The 17,282-nt window shown below is 40.9% G+C and overlaps 1 protein-coding gene across 8 annotated transcripts in view; it reads right to left on the bottom strand.

Moving 5' to 3' along the window:
• STAU1 (staufen double-stranded RNA binding protein 1) overlaps positions 1 to 17,264 on the bottom strand; it is an 88,073-nt gene extending 70,809 nt beyond the window's left edge. For 3 of the 8 annotated variants that reach the window (XM_082430793.1, XM_082430799.1, XM_082430801.1), the window contains exon 1: positions 17,138 to 17,263. The gene's annotated coding sequence lies outside the window, so the exon portion shown is untranslated. Of the gene's footprint in view, positions 1 to 17,137 lie in introns of all 8 variants that reach the window. The other 5 variants (XM_082430806.1, XM_082430808.1, XM_082430810.1 and 2 more) reach the window with 4 other exon arrangements.
• Between the last annotated feature and the right edge of the window lie 18 nt (positions 17,265 to 17,282).

Below are 17,282 nucleotides of genomic sequence, written 5' to 3'. Positions count from 1 at the left end.
CTTTTCTATCATTCCTAATACTACAACTCTTCCCCTTAATTTCTTTTTTAATTGAGGTGAAATTCATATAACATACAATTAACCATTTTATAGAGAACAGTTCAGTGGCATTTAGTACATTCAAAATGTTGAGCAACCATCATCTCTATCTAGTTCCAAAACATTTTCATCACTCCTAAAGGAAACCTTGTACCCATTACGCAGTTACTCCCCATTCTCCCCTCTCCCAAATCTCTGGCAACCACCAATCTGCATTCTGTTTCTATGGATTTACCTATTCTGGATATTTCATATAAATGGAATCATAAAATTTGTGACCTTTAATGTCTGACATCTTCCACTTAGCATAAAGTTTTGAAGGTTCATCTACATTATAGCATGTATAGGTAGATCTTCATTCCTTTTTACAGCCAAATTTCTGTTGTATGGATATAACACAATTTGTTTGTTCATTCATCTGTTTGTGAATGTTTGGGTTGTTTTCACCTTTGGCTACTGTGAATAATACTGTTATGAATATTTGTGTACAAGGATTTTTTCTGAGTACCTGTTTTCAGTTCTTTTGGGTATATACGTGGGAGTGGAATTGCTAAGTCACATGGTAATTCTATGTTTACTTTTCAAGGAACTGCCAAGCTGTTTTCCACAGCAGCTGAACCACTTTTACATTCCCACCTGCAATGTACAAGTGTTGTAATTTCTCTACATCTTTGCCAATGATTGTTATTTTCCTTTTTTTAAATTATAGCCATCCTAGTGGGTGTGAAGTGGCATCTCATTATGGTTTTGATTTGCATTTTCCTAATGTCTAATGATGTTGAGCATCTTTTCATGGGCTTCTTGGCCGTTTGTATATCGTCTTTGGAGAAATGTCTATTCAAGTTCTTTCCCCATTTTCTAAGTGGGTCATTTGTCTTTTTGTTTTGAAGAGTTCTTTATGTGTTCTAGATATTTCTCTTAATTTTTGAGGCTACCTGAATTTTCACTGTTGTAATATCTGTTAATATTTGAGTGTTACACAATGTGGAAGAGACCATTTGTTGCCTAATGATATCCATTTTCTCATTTTTTTGCAATAGAACCCTAACTTTATTTTTGAAAGAACTATGTGCCCAGGAAAAAAAAAATACTATATTTTCTGGCCCCTCTGCTTCGAGGCTTAGCCACACTGTTAAGTTGAATATATCTATTAGACATCCAAGAGGAGATATTGGATAGATAGCTGAAAATTCAAGAACGGAGTTCAGGAGAGTCGTAATTCAGCTATAGCCCGGTTGTCCCTTCCCCACTGCCTTCATCCATCACATTTTGGTACCTGGCTCACATAATTCCCCTCCACTCACCATCCTAGTGACCTCGACATTCACATACACATACGATCAAAGACCCTGGTCACTGAGTTATAGGACCTTCTCATTTCCAGCGATCTCCTCCCTCCCACCTCAGTCACTCATACTATGGCCATACACTGGGTCTTGACATAAAAAATAAACATATCCAAAACATCATTCTACATTCTGGCCACAACCCTTCCAGCTTCCATATTCAGTGACCACTAAGACTGTTTTTCTAGCTCATCAGGACTCTAGTCTATTTACCTATCTAGCTTCTCCCCTTCCAACAGCTTTCTTCATTCTTCATGCCTTTCCTTATTCAGCAAGATTTTATGGTCCATCATTTCAAGAACACTCTTTCCAACACCCTAAACTCCCGTGCCCATTTGTATTTTGCTGTACTTACCTGTCAAAACCCATCTATCTGCTTTGCCAATGTCTATACTGAAAAACTCATTCATCTTCCCCAACAAAACAAAAACCTACCTACATTTGAACCAATCTTTTCCCAGTTGCCATAGGAGTGGTTGGTGTCTCTCCTATCCAAACCAATCCTTATCTCCTCCTCTCCTTCATATAAACCTCACACTTTCAATGATTCATTTTCTCTTCTGGATATCTAAGCATTAGCTCTCAACTAGATTCTCCCAATCTTTATTTAAGCATTCTCAAGTCTCTCTTATTTAAAGGACAAAAACATAACAAACAAACAAACAAAAACTGCCTTAGTCCCATTTGCTCTCCAGCTCTATCCCATTTTCTTCTTTCCCTTCACAGCCAAACTTCTTGAAAGGTTTGCCAATACTTTATTAAAAGAGGTCACTAAGTCCAACGGACATTTTCAGATCTCTTGTTGCTCGGTCTTTCACTGGCATTTGACGTGGTCCATCACTTCCTTCTAGAAATAATCTTCTCCCTGGGCTTCTGCACCCTACTCTCTTCTAGTTTTCATCCTATTTCTCTGATCACTCCTATTCTTTTCTTTTTTTTTTAATATTTATTTATTTGGCTGTGTCGGGTCTTAGTTACGGCACGCAGGATCTTTGTTGCAGCATGCGGGATACTCGTTGCAGCGTGAGGGACCCTTTGTTGTGGCGTGCGGGCTTAGTTGCCTCGCGGCATGTGGGATCTTAGTTCCCCGACCAGGGATCGAACCTGCATCCCCTGCATTGGAAATGCAGAGTCTTAACCACTGGACTGCTAGGGAAGTCCCCTTTTCTGTCTTTTTAAGGTCTCAAAATGAGATAGATGAAAGTGTTTTGCAAACCTGAACACTGTAATTAGCAGATATCGTTAATAGATTCTTGTTACTCATATAAAGAGAGGAATGCATATGGAGCAAAGTTGGAAGGTGGACTGGAAAATGAAAGTGATGGTTTTGTTGAAATGGTAGATTACAGGTGTTATCTTCTCTCTTTCTCTAAGTTCCTTTATACCTTAACAGTGTTTTGTACGATATATATTTTATTTGGGTATAATTAACACACATTAATAGTGTTTTAACAACATATATAAATCAAGCATATTTTTTAGAAAATAATCAATTCATAGTACGTTCTAAGAATGTAAATGTTAGCAATAGCATGGTAAAGTTGGTGGAAATGAGAACGAGGCTCTTCTTCAAGGAAAAAGTTTATTTACTCACAGGTCCCCCAGAGAAGGGATCACTCTATACCATGCAGGACCACAGGGGAAGCACCAGGGGTTGGTCAGGTAGCAGAAGACAGGAGAGAGGGGAAAGCCTGGGCCAGAGCCTTTATTGGAATAGGGGTAAACCGTTTAGGTTTGGTTAGTTTGAATAATCCCAGTGGGCTCTGGGCTATAGGGGTGGTCTCTAGTTGCCTGGTACCTAGCCTTGGGATGATGTAGGGCAAGGGAAATATTGGCTTGATGAGTGAGTTAGATAAGGAGATGATTAGAGCTATAGACTAGAGATTGGTTGGTTTGTATATGAAAGACGTGCTCTGAGCTGAGCCCTCTGCTATCTCTAAGGATTGAGTAGCCCTGGGAGGAGCAGCCTCTTCTCTACCAGCAAGCTTTTTAAGATGTCAAAACATCAGAAAATACAGAAAATTTAAAACATGATTAATACTACACCTTCCAGGGAACTGCATTACTCTTTCAGATGCTGACCTGATACTTTCCATCAGATATGAGAAGGAAGGATAATGCTTAGATAGATAGACAATGCATGAAGCAAGCATGTTACTCACAGCTGCAGCTGTTGCAGGCCTAGGTCAAAGACCATGGACAGTATTACTTACATTAAATGTCCTCCATACTTAAAAGAATAACATTACCCAAGGCAAACAAAGTGTACCAGTGAAGCAAAAGCTTTTGGAGGGTGTGGGCAGGAACTGAGCTTCTGAAAGGGTGGAGCCGGCTTGACAAGTTTTTGTGTATAAGCCCTAGGAGCATGCAAGAGGAAGTAACTGCTCGTGGGGTGGGAGAAGGAACATCCTTCAGTTTTCATCAACGTTTAGGAGAAAAGAGGGAGAATCACGGCTCAGTTAATGTTGTGATAAGGGGTTGCTGGCAAGTTCAGGTTTTGGTTTCCAGTGGACTTGGGTTCAAATCCTGCACTGGCCACTCAATGGCTTCTTTGGACAAGTCAGTTAATGATCACAAATAACACTTATGGAGCACTGACTATGTGTCAGGCACTCTTTTAAATGCTTTACATGTATTAATTAATTTAACCCCCACAACAATCTCATGAGGTAGGTACTATAATTTCCTCCATTTTACAGATGCAGAAACTGAGGCACAGAGTAAAGTCCTTTGCCCAAGATCAACACACTTTCATTAAGTGGAGGAAATAGTTCCAACAGAGCCTGCCATATACCCCATATCCTTCCAGTAAATTCTTTTTCTTGCTTGAGTTAGCCAAGCAGAAAAAAGCATTCAGAAACCCGAACTCTAAGCAACACAATAAATTACAGGTTTTTCATGCATGTTGTCACACGTGTATAAAGAATTTCGTGCCACATAAATGGTAGATATTATTTATATTCAATGAGATATAAGAGATTGTAAGGTGTAGAAAAGATTAACGTTAAAGTCAACTGAGGGGACTTCCCTGGCGGTCCAGTGGTTAAGACTCCGCACTTCCAATGCAGGGGGTGCGGGTTTGATCCCTGGTCCGGGAACTAAGATACCACATGCCGCAGGGCGCAGCCAAAAACAAAACAAAACAGAAAACAAACAAAAAACCAAAAACAATTAAATTAATTGAGAAAGTATGAAACCTCACTGGAAATTGGTGTATTGGTTTTTTTTTTTTAATTTATTTTTATTTTTGGCTGCGTTGGGTCTTCGTTGCGGCACACGGGCTTCTCATTGCAGTGGTTTCTCTTGTGGCAGAGCACGAGCTCTAGGTGCGCGGGCTTCAGTAGTTTTGGCACGAGGGCTCAGTAGTTGTGGCTCGCTGGCTCTAGAGCACAGGTTCAGTAGTTACAGCACATGGGCTTAGTTGCTCCGTGGCATGCAGGATCTTCTGGGACCAGGGCTCGAACCTGTGTCCCCTGCATTGGCAGGTGGATTCATTTTTTTTTTAATTTATTTATTTAATTTATTTTTTTATTTTTGGCTGCTTTGGGTCTTCGTTGCCGCGTGCGGGTTCTTCTCTGGTTGCGGCGAGTGGGGGCTACTCTTCATTGATGTGCAGGCTTCTCATTGCGGTGGCTTCTCTTGTGGCAGAGCATGGGCTCTAGGCACGCGGGCTTCAGTAGTTGTGGCACACAGGCTCAGTAGTTGTGGCTCACGGGCTCTAGAGCGCAGGCTCAGTAGTTGTGGCGCACGGGCTTAGTTGCTCCGTGGCATGTGGGATCTTCCCGGACCAGTGCTCGAACGGGCATCCCCTTCATTGGCAGGCGGATTCTTAACCACTGCACCACCAGGGGAGTCCCGGTGTATTAGTTTTTAAAAACAGTCTAGGATTTACAAGCAAAAAAAGTTGTGAATATGGTTCGGATCTTTTTTTTTTTGTCCTGAACCATTTGAGAGTAAATGCTGACTTGATACCTCGTCATCCCCAAACACTTCAGTGTGTATTTCCTACAACAAGGACTTTCTTCTATGTGATACACACATCCAAATAAAATAATTATGGTACAGGACTATCATCTAACCCTCAGACCCCTTTCAGGTTTGCCAATTCACCCAACAATGTAACTTCCAGCAAAAAGATCTTTGCATTCAGATTGTTCTTTCAGTCTGGAACAGTTCTTCAGTCTTTCCTCAACTTTCTCGTCCTTGATACTTTTGAAGATTTCAGGGCAACTATTTGGGGCACGTTCCTCCATTTGGGTTTAACTGAGGTTTCCTCATGATTCGATTCAGGTTTTTGGCAGGAAAATCAAACACTGGTAATGGTGTTTTCTCATTGCATCTGACCAGGTGACATGTGACTGCGATTAGTCCCCTTGCTGATGGTGTTCGCTCTGATCACTTGATTAAGGTGGCATCTGCTGGGCTTCACATCCATATAGTTACTCTTTTTTCCTTCTTATTAAGTATTTTGTGGAGAGGCACTTTGAAATTAGGTAAATATGTTATTCCTCATCAGACTTTCAATTTCTTTAAAAACATTTTTTTTTCCATTGAGGTATAGTTGATGTACAATATTATAGGTTTCAGGTGTGAAACACAGTGACTCACAATTTTTAAAGATTATACTCCATTTATAGTTATTATAAAATATTTGCTATAGTCCCTGTGCTGTACAATATATCCTTATAACTTATTTATCTTATGAACAGTAGTTTGTACAGACTTCAATTTCTTTATTTTTCTCTTTTATTCAATGGGTTTAATCTGTTACTTTTTTTTTTTTTTTTGGCCACGCCATGCGGTATGTGGGGTCTTAGCTCCCCAACCAGGGATCGAACTTGTGCCCCCAGCAGTGGAAGTGCCAAGTCCTAACCACTGGACTGCCAGGGAAGTCCCTGTTACTTTTTTTAATTGAGATGTAATTCACATACCATAAAACTCACCTTTTTAAAAAAAGTTCACACTTTTAAAGTGTACAATTCAGGAGTTTTTAGTATACTCATACCTTTCTAATTCCAGACATTTTCATCATCCGAAAACAAACACTGTACTCATTAGCAGTCACTCTCTGTTCATCCCTCTTCCCAGCCACTGGCAAACACTAATCTACTTTCTGTCTCTATGCATTTGCCTATTCTGGACCTTTCATACAAACAGAATCATAAAATATTTGGTGGCTTCTTTCACTTAGCATAATGTTTTCCAGGTTCATCCATGTTGTAGCATGTATCAGTACTTCACTCCTTCTTGTTGATGACTAATATTCCATTGTATGGATATATTTACCACATTTTGCTTATTTATTCATCAGGTGATGGACATTTGGGTTGTGTCCATTTTGGGCTATTATGAATTAAGGCTTCAATGAACATTCATATACAGGTTTTTGTGTGGATAGATGTTTTTAATTCTCTTGGGTATGTATCTAGAAGTGGAATTGTTGGACCATATGATAACTCTGTGTTTAACTTTGTGAGGAATTGCCAAACTGTTTTCCAAAGGGGCTGCACCATTTTACATTCCCACCAAATATGTATGAAGGTTTCAGTTTCTCCACACTCTTGCCAACAGTTCTTATTGTCAGTGTCTCTTTTTATTATAGCCATCTTAGTGGATGCGAAGTGACAGTGCCTGTGGCTTTTATTCACATTTCCCTAATGATTAGTGACGCTGAGCATCTCTTTGCCCTCATCATCTCCAACAGGCTCTTTCTGACCTTTCAAGTCTCACAGTAAAGGTCCTCTTCTCACAGAGGCCTTCCCTATGTCTTTTATGTAACATTCACTGCAGCTGCCGTTATTATTTTTTTTTAAGATTTTTTTTTTTTGATGTGGACCATTTTTAAAGTCTTTATTGAATTTGTTACAATATTGTTTCTGTTTTATGTTTTGGTATTTTGGCTGCAAGGCATGTGGGATCTTAGCTCCCCAAACAGGGATCAAACCTGCACCCTCTGCATTGGAAGGAGAAGTCTTAACCACTGGACCACCAGGGAAGTCCCGCAGCTGCCATTATTAACAACATTCTGTAAATGTCTCTAGTTCTCCTTGTCAGCGCTTTAGGTAAGACTGTACTTTCCTGTCCCCTTGATGTTGAGTGTGGCTCTATGTCTTGATTTGACCAGTAAAATGTGAACAGAAGTGATTTGTATTGTTTCTGGACAAAAATCTAAGAGGCAGTTCAATCGTTTTCATATATCCTTCTCACTGCTGCAGTAATCATCAAATCCCATGTTGAGATAAAGCCTTTGTGAGCCTGGGCCCACGGGTGATTACAGTAAGCAGAGTTCCCAACCTGATGATCCCAATGTTGTTTTGATGAGTTTGGCAGCTATTTAAGAGTTTAAACATAGAGTTAACATATACCCAACAATTCCACTCCTAGTACCCAAGAGAACTGAACACGTATGTCCACATAAAAACTCGTACATGTATCTTCACAGCAGCATTATTCATGACAGCCAGCCAAAAAATAGAAACAACCCAAATGCCCATCAACTGATAAGTGAAATCTGGCATATCCATACAATGGAATATTATTCAGCCATGTATAAAAGAATGAAGTACTGATACATGCTACAACATGGATGAACCTGGAAAACATGCTAAGTGAAGGAAGCCAGTCAATATATTACACAATTACACGATTGTCCAGAAGAGGCAAATCCATAGGAACAAAAAGTAGATTAGTGATTGCCTAGGGCTGGGGGGTGTGTGGGAGGATTTCTGAGAAATCGTCATTTGGTGCCTCTTTCTCCACTTTCAGTTCTCAGCTTTGGAACAGTCCCTCTTATCAACCTGCCTTCTTTTCTTCATTTCACTTATTCCGTTTGTACTGATTCTACAACCTACCAAGGGTGTGACCTTGGGCAAATTCCTTTATCTCCCTGTGCCTCAGTTTCTTCACCTGTAAAGTGAGGATATGATAGCACCATTAGGAAGGTTACACTTCGAACTCATGAGAATGGTTGGCTCTGGCGAGAGGAGAGAGAAGGAATGAGAAGGCAATATCCCCAGTGTGTGAAACAGAGGCTGAAACAAAGCAGGAGCTCAATAAATACTTGTGGAATTAATGAAAACGTTTGGTACCACTGTTCAGTAGTAGAATATTGCTCAACACTAATTATTGAGAATATCCACCTTGACTCTCTGAGAACGAAATCAGTTGGAAACTCTCTGCGTTGAATTGGAGGGGGAAAACTTGATTTTCCTAAATACAGCTCAAGTTCTGGGGCTGGGGACCTTCCCTGGTGGCGCAGTGGTTAAGAATCCACCTGCCAATGCAGGGGACACGGGTTCGATCCCTGGTCTGGGAAGATTCTACATGCCGCGGAGCAACTAAGCCCGGGCACCACAACTTCTGAAGCCCGCGTGCCTAGAGCCTGTGCTCTGTAACAAGAGAAGCCACTGCAATGAGAAGCACATGCACCGCAAGGAAGAGTAGCCCCCGCCCACCGCAACTAGAGAAAAGCCCACGCGCAGCAACAAAGACCCAACACAGCCAAAAATAAATAAATAAAAATAAAGTTCTGGGGCTGATGTTAGACCCCCAAGGAGAAAAATAAGCAATCTCTTTTCCTTTTTTCCAGTCTGTTCTTCTTAGACTTCAGTTTGGAGAGGAGAAAAGAAATTAAGTGGGAATGGTGAGGAGGAGGGGTGGAAGTGAGAGTCAAGATGGATTTTACAAGGACGTGCAGCACATCTCCAAAGCTCCCAACATCTTTGACCTCCAAAGATTTCAGAGAACTTGCTCATTCTTGGACAAGGTTGTTAAGATTTCCACATCTACCCAGATCTCATCAATCGCAAATCATTTCAGGGAATTAAGATGTGAAGGCAGCCTGGATTTGGCTAATAAATAGTTAACGAAGCTTAAGCCGGTGGGGCACCACGTGCAGGGAAATGCATAGCACTCCTGGAACACAGCCTGGTGGCCCGAGAATCAAGGCAAGTATACACACATCAATACAAAACATTCCTCGTGCCATGACAAGTCCTAACAGATCATCCTGGCATTCTGGGGAGGAAGAGGTCTTATCTGTAGGTGGAGAGAGCCAAGTAGGGCTGCTAAAAGAAGCAGCATTTCCAGGGAAGTTTTATTTCCTTGGGAACACTGCACAAGAGAGCAAACATGTTTCTTTAAAAATTGCCTTAGCTCTTGGTATCATTTTGAAACCACGCAACTCAGGCTGGGACTTGAACCCATGTGCCGGGATTTGAACCCGGCCACAACCCTGATTGGGACTTGAACCCACGGTCTTTTAATTGAAGTCACACACCTGGTCTCAGGACTTAATGAAGCTCAGGGTCTTGATGTCTCGACGCAGAGAGAATTCAGTGAGAGACAAAGAGATAGGTAAGAAGTGCATTTATTTAGAGAGAAACATACTCCATAGACAGAGTGTGGGCCATCTCAGAAGGTGAGAGGCCCGGAAATACAGCGTGTTTAGTTTTTATGCGCTGGGTAATTTCATAGGCTAATGAGTGGGAGGATTAGTCCAACTATTTTTGAGTGGCGGGGGAGTGGGGATTTCCAGGAATTCAGCCACCACCCAATTTTTGGCCTTTTATGGTTAGCTCTGAACTGTCATGGCACTGGTGGGTGTGTCATTTAGCGAATGTATTACAATGAGCATATAATGAGGCTCAAAGTCTACTGGAAGTGGGCTTCCTTGGTGGCGCAGTGGTTGAGAATCTGCCTGCCAATGCAGGGGACACGGGTTCGAGCCCTGGTCTGGGAAGATCCCACATGCTGCGGAGCAACTGGGCCCGTGAGCCACAACTACTGAGCCTGAGCGTCTGGAGCCTCTGCTCCGCAACAAGCGAGGCCGCGATAGTGAGAGGCCCGCGCACCGCGATGAAGAGTGGCCCCCACTCGCCGCAACTGGAGAAAGCCCTCACACAGAAACGAAGACCCAACACAGCCAAAAATAAACATAATAAATAAATAATAAATAAAAAATTAAAAAAAAAAAAAAAGTCTACTGGAAGTCAAATCTTCCACCATCTTGGACCTAGTTAGTTCTAACCAGTTTTTGTCATGTCCTACGGCTATGTCATTCTTTTAAAGGTTGTGCCCTGGCCTCTTCTCTCCTGTTTCATTTTTACCATTTCTTTTACTCATATTGTATTTCCCCCTCAAACTGAAAAGAGTGACAATGCTTCCCCCTCCCCTCTGATTACAAATATATGGTCAGTTTTTAAAAAATCAAGTATTATGGAAAACTATAAAGAAGTAACTAAAAATCACCCATAATTTTACCACCTTTCCAGAGATAAATTTTGGTGTATGTACCTCTTGACTGTGACAGATTTCCTGTTGTCTCCAGTAGCTGTTATCCATTTCTTCCATTGAATTTTAGTTGGGCATACGGCTGCTCAGGATAAAACCTATACTTCCCAGCTTCTTTGCAGGTAGGTATGCCCACAGACTAAGTTCTGGTCAATGGGATGGAAGCAGAAGTCCTAGAAGTGTGATTAAGGGTAGGATATGTGTTTTTCTTTCCCTGCCCCTTCCTTCCTGCTTGCTGGAATGAGGCCTGATGGCTGGAGGTTCAGCAGCTATTTTGGACAGTGTGGTGGAAGCCACGTGATGATGATATGGAACAAAAGGATGGAAGGAGCCTGGGTTCCTGATGACTTTGTGAAACCACCTTACTTGCCCTTTTATTCAAAAGAGAACTCAGTGTTGAATTTATTTGATTCAGTCTCCATTCACCAAGTTTGTCAGTAAATCCAATGTCAGCTCTTTTGGGGGGCTCTTTCCCATCACTTGGAATCATGCAAAACCAACCAACCAACCAACCAACCCACCAGCCCAGGTTCCCATAATACAAGAAAAGTGGGGAAGGCCCAATTTAGTTTTCTGCTCATGATCACTGCTGATTTGCTCAGAGACCAAGTCCAGACCAAGTCCCAAAAAAGTTAGATGGCTCTGCTCTCAACATCCACTTCCTCTGTGCAAAGCGTGGCCATGCAGAGACCCCAATCAAGAAACTTGCTGCTTTGCAGGGCACTGGGAGCATGAGAGATGTAGGTCTTGAATACTCAGAAATTCACCACTCTCTGTCCTTCCAGCCTTCCTGTAGTGAATGTCTGTTATTCTTTATGGCTGCTCAACATCCTTGGATTCCTTCCCCTCCCAATGTTCGGGAGTATCCCACCTCATCAATTCATGCCTATCTACGATTGAGACTAGATCATCATTTTTTCAGGATCCCTGCATCTGGAGTATAGGCTTGTGACCTAAGCTCCGCCAATCAGAGGATCAGTGCCCATCTTCCATGGGAAGCAGACAGCCAGTCAGAATCCACTGTAGCCAGCATGGCAGAAGAGACTCTCAACTTCAGAGGCAGCAGGGACCTCTGGTCCTTTAGTCAGAGGACAAATCATGATGTCTGGAACCAGCAGTGGCTTCAGTGGTATCTCAGTCAAAGGAGATTTACGAAGTAACCCGGCCATTGTTTCTGGATGTAGCCTTCAGGTCTGAAGATTTTTCTTTTCTTTTTCTTCCCTCCCTCCCTCCCTTCCTTCTTCTTTCTTTCTTTTCTTTCCTGCCTTCCTTCCTTCTTTTCCTTCCTTCTTTCCCTCCTTCCTTTCTTCCCTTCCTTCCTTTCTTTCTATCTATCAATCCACCCATCCACCTAGAGATACCTATATGGCTACAGAGATACAGAAAGAGACAGAGACAGAGGAAGAATGGGAGAGGGAGAGATAGAGATTGTAAGGAATTGGTTCATGCAATTATGTGTCTGGCAAGTCCAAAATCTGTAGAGCCAATGTCCCAGTTTGAGTCCGAAGGCTGCAAATTGTTTTGGAATCACTAGAATTCCAGTTCCAGTTTGACAAATGCCCTGAGGCAGGAAGAATTCTCTCTCACACAGGGGTCAGTCTTTTGTTCTATTCACACCTTCAATTGATTGGATTAGGCTCCTTATGGAGGATAATCTGCTTTACTCAATCTAGTGATTTACCTTAATCTCACCCCAAAACACTCTCACAGAAACACCTAGAATGTTTGATCAGATATCTGGACATCCTGTGGCCCAGTCAAGTTGACACATATAGTTAACCATCACAATGACCAATAAACAACTTTCTGGGATTGGATTAGTTGTCCATCTTCAACTCAAAGCAGGAGCTTCCACCTCTTTCCCATTTTAGAAAACCTATAACCCAACATAAACATTAGGCCACACTCTTCTCACAACCCCGAAGCCACACACCTCTACTGCTTTCTCCTCTGTTTCTCTTCAGTTTAGCCTTTCTTGGTGGGCCTAAAATCCCACTGCCCCCTCTTGATGAGTCCACAGCAGCAAAAAGCACAAAATACCAACCGTTTTCTTAATAACTCCCCCATATTTCAGACATAAAAATGGAATCTTACCATACATGTTGTTTTATAATCTGCTTTCTTACTGTATCTTAGATATTATTCTATGTTAGCATAAATGGAGCTACATATTTTTTAATGGCTACAGTATTCCCTTGTAAAAACGTACCACAATTGAATGAACTATTTCTTTATTGTTACACAGTAGGGTCATTTACAACTTTTTACCATTGTAAATAGTGTTTTGATGTACATATGATTGTGTACACTTGTCTGGATATATATATATATATATTTAATTTATTTATTTTTGGCTGCGTGGGGTCTTCGTTGCTGCGTGCGGGCTTTCTCTAGTTGCAGTGAGCGGGGACTACTCTTCATTGTGGTGCATGGGCTTCTCATTGTGGTGGCTTCTCTTGTTGTGAAGCATGGGCTCTAGGCTCGTGGGCTTCAACAGTTGTGGCACGAGGGCTCAGTAGTTGTGGTGTGTGGGCTCTAGAGTGCAGGCTCAGTAGTTGTGGCACACGAGCTTAGCTGCTCCGCGGCATGTGCAATCTTCCTGGACCAGGGCTCAAACCTGTGTTCCCTGGATTGGCAGGCGGATTCTTAACCACTACACCACCAGGGAAGTCCTATACTAGTTATTTTAACAGAGAAAATTTAATGTAAAGAATTGTTTAAGACCCCCCAAATAGCCAAAGCAATCTTGAGAAAGAAGAACAAAGTTGGAGGCATCATGCTTCCTGGTTTTAAACTATATTACAAAGCTATAGTAATCAAACCAGTATGGTATTCATATTTTTAAAAGACACATGGATCAATGGAACAGAATAGAGGGCCCAGAAATAAACCGACATATATATGGTCAATTAATTTATGACAATGGAGCCAAGAATATACAGTGGGGATGCGACAGTATCTTCAATAAACAGTGTTGGGAAAACTGAACAGCAACATGCAGAAGAATGAAACTGGACCACTATCTCACACCATACACAAATATTAACTCAAAATGGATTAAAGGCTTGAATGTAAGACCTGAAACCATAAAACCTCTACAAGAAAACACAGGCAATAAGCTCCTTGACATCAGTCTTGGTGATGATTTTTTGATTTGACACTAAAAGCAAAGGCAATAAAAGCAAAAATAAACATGTGGGACTACATCAAACTAAAAAGCCTCTGCACAGCAAAGAAAAACATCAACAAAATGAAAAAGCAACCTACCAAATGTGAGAAAATATTTGCAAATCACATATCTGATAAGGGACTAATTAATATCCAAAATATATAGAGAACTCATACAATTCAATAGCAAAACCCCCAGAAAATCTGATTTAAAAAACGGGCAGAGGATCTGAATAGACATTTTTCCAAAGAAGACATACAGATGGCCAATGGTTACATGAAAAGGTGTTCAACATCAATAATCATCAGGGAAATGCAAATCAAAACCAAAAGGTGATATCACCTCACACCTGTTAGAATGGCTATCATCAAGAAGGCAAGAAATAAGTGTTGCTGAAGACGTGGAGAAAAAGGAACGCTTGTGCACTGTTGGTGGGAATGTAAATTGGTGCAGTCACTATGGAAAACAGTATGAAGATCCCTCAAAATATTAAAAATACAACTACCATATGATCCAGCAATTCCACTTCTGGGTATCTATCCAAAGGAAATGAAAACACTAACTCAAAACCGTATCTGAACCCCCCATATTCATAGCAGCATTATTAACAATAGCCAACACATGGAAGCAACCTAAGTGTCCATCAATGGATGAATGGATAAAGAAAATGTAGTATTTATACATAATGAAATATTATTCAGCCATAAAAAAGAAGGATATCTTGCCATATGCAACAACATGGATGGACCTTGAGGGCATAATGCTAAGTGAAATAAGTAGGACAGAGAAAGATAAATACCGTATTATCTCACTTATATGTGGAATCTAAAAAGAAAAAAGCAACCCCCACTGAAACTCATAGATCAGAGAACAGTGGGTGGTTGCCAGAGGCGGGTGAAATGGGTGAAGGTGGTCAAAAGGTACAAACGTCCAGCTATAAAATAAGTTAAGTCATGGAGATGTAACGTATAGCATGGTGACAACAGATAATTATACTGTATTGTATATTTGAAAGTTGCTAAGAGAATAAATCTTTTTATTTTTATTTATTTATTCAGCCGTGCTGTGAAAGCACCGAGTCCTAACCACTGGACCACCAGGGAATTCCCCATGTATTTTATATATAGTAGTGTGTATATGTTAATCCAAAACTCCTAATTATTCCCCCCGCTGCCACGTGGCTATTTTAATTAAAATAAAAACAGAAAATTCAATTCCTCAACTTGCTACATTACAAGTGCTCAATAGCCACTTGTGGCTAGTGGCCATCATATTGGATACCACAGATATAAAACATTTTCATGCTGCAAAAAGTTCCAATGGACAGTATTAATCTAACAATTGGCATTTATCTGATGTTTTGTAGTAAACAAAGTCTGTTCACCTCCATCGTTGTCTTTAATCCCATGTGATGCTGTCTTGGTTTTCTAAGAGCTCAAGGCAGTGTGACTCAAAATATGGACAGTGTGACTTAAACTGTAAACTGTTCATTACCTGCTCAGGACACTATAAATATAGAAATTAAGAATAAGCTTTCAGAAAGTTTTCTAGCAAGCTGATCTTGCCACACATTTTTATTGTATTTTACAGAAGTACCAGTCTGCAATGGATTGGAAAGTTAAAATGCTGGTCCTTCACTATAGATTGTGCACTTGCAGGTACAAGTGCTCCAAGGTACAAGGATGACTTGGACATGGTTCCGGCCCTCCAGAGCTCAGGGAAGAAGAGTGGAGGGAGCCAGAGTTGACATAAGGCCTATTTGAATTGAGCAAACATTGACATATAGACTTGACGGACATCCGAAAATGATTCAAAAACACATAAGGACATTCATTCACTCATTTATTCATCTAGTAATTACTGAATGCCTACTATATACTAAGCACTAGGGATACAGAAGTGAACAGGATAGAAAGTGGAGTAATTGGAATATTCATATATTACTGATGTAAAAAAAGTACAGCTGCTGTGGAAAATATTTTGGTGGTTTCTCAAAAAGCTAAACACAGAATTACCATATGACAGCAATTTCACTCCTAGGTATACACCTGAAAGAATTGAAAATAGGGACTCAAACAGATCCTCGTATGCCAATGTTGATTGCAGCATTATTCACAATAGGCAAAAGGTGGAAACAACCCAAGTGTCTACTGACAGATGAATGGATAAACAAAACGTGGTATATCCATACAACAGAACATTATTCAGCCATATTGAACTTGACACATGCTACAACATGGATGAACCTTGAAAACACTGTGCTAAGTATAATAAGCCAGACACAAAAGGACAAATATTGTATAATTCAACTTACATGAAATATTTAGAACACGCAAATTCATAGAGAGATAAAGTAAGTTAGAGGTTTACCAGGACTCGGGAGAGAGAAGAATGGGGAGTTAGCTATTCCTTAATGGTTACAAGGCTTTGGCTTGAGCTCATGAAAAAGTTTTGGAAACACATAGCAGTGATGGTTGTACAACACTGTAAATATAATTAATGCCAATGAATTGTACACTTAAAAATAGTTAAGATAGCAAAAAAAAAAAAAAAAGAAGACAACTGAACCTACTTTTATGACACAACTGCAACTCTGCTGCAAGTAGAAAGTGTTAACACGGAAGGAGCAAACAGCTATGAAGGAGGATGGGTAGTCCACGAAGACTTCATGTAGGAGGTGGTGTTTAGGAAGTTAAGATTCAGTAAGATTTCCACAAGCAAAGAAGAGATGAAAACTTCCTGGTAAGCTGTGAGATCTACTTTCCTTAAGGACCCTGGAGCCACTGCCTCGGTTACAATCTTGGCTCTGTAATTAACTGGCTCTGTGACCCTGGGAACCTCTCTGCGCCTTAGTTTCTTTATCTGTAAAATGGCGACAGTAATGGTACCTTCTGCTAGGGTTGCCGTAGGGATTAAATTAGTTAATACATGTAAAAGTGCTTAGATCAGTACCTGGCACAGAGTAAATGTTATATAAGTGTTAGCTATTCTTATTTTTTGGCCTCACAGCGGTGGCTTGCGGAATCTTAGTTCCCCGACCAGGGATCGAACCCGCGCCCTGGGCAGTGGAAGTGCGGAGTCCTAACCACTGGACCGCCAGGGAAGTCCCAGCTATTCCTATTTTTAATTTTTTCTTTTTTTAAGAAAATAAATGTTTACTGTGGAAAAAAACCTAAGACGAAACTAAAAATCGCTTAAAATTCTACCACCCAGAGACAATCACTGCTAAGTGTTTATTGTATTTTCTTCCACAATTTTTTTGTACATAAATATACGGAGCTCATCCACGCACCTCTTTAGACTTTCTCCTCCGCAACTCGCACACGCCTCCAACCGTCCCACCATTTTCTGAGCACCAAGAGAACGGAATTTGTTTACCACAAACGCCGTGCCTTGCCCTCGTCACACAAACCACGCCCCAGGTTGCCGCTCGCGCG

Source organism: Balaenoptera physalus (assembly GCF_965194825.1).
Source record: "Balaenoptera physalus genome assembly, chromosome: 16".
In the NCBI taxonomy this organism is placed as follows: Eukaryota; Metazoa; Chordata; class Mammalia; order Artiodactyla; family Balaenopteridae; genus Balaenoptera; species Balaenoptera physalus.
Note: the sequence above shows the minus strand (reverse complement) of the source record. Positions and strands in the feature narration are given on the sequence as shown.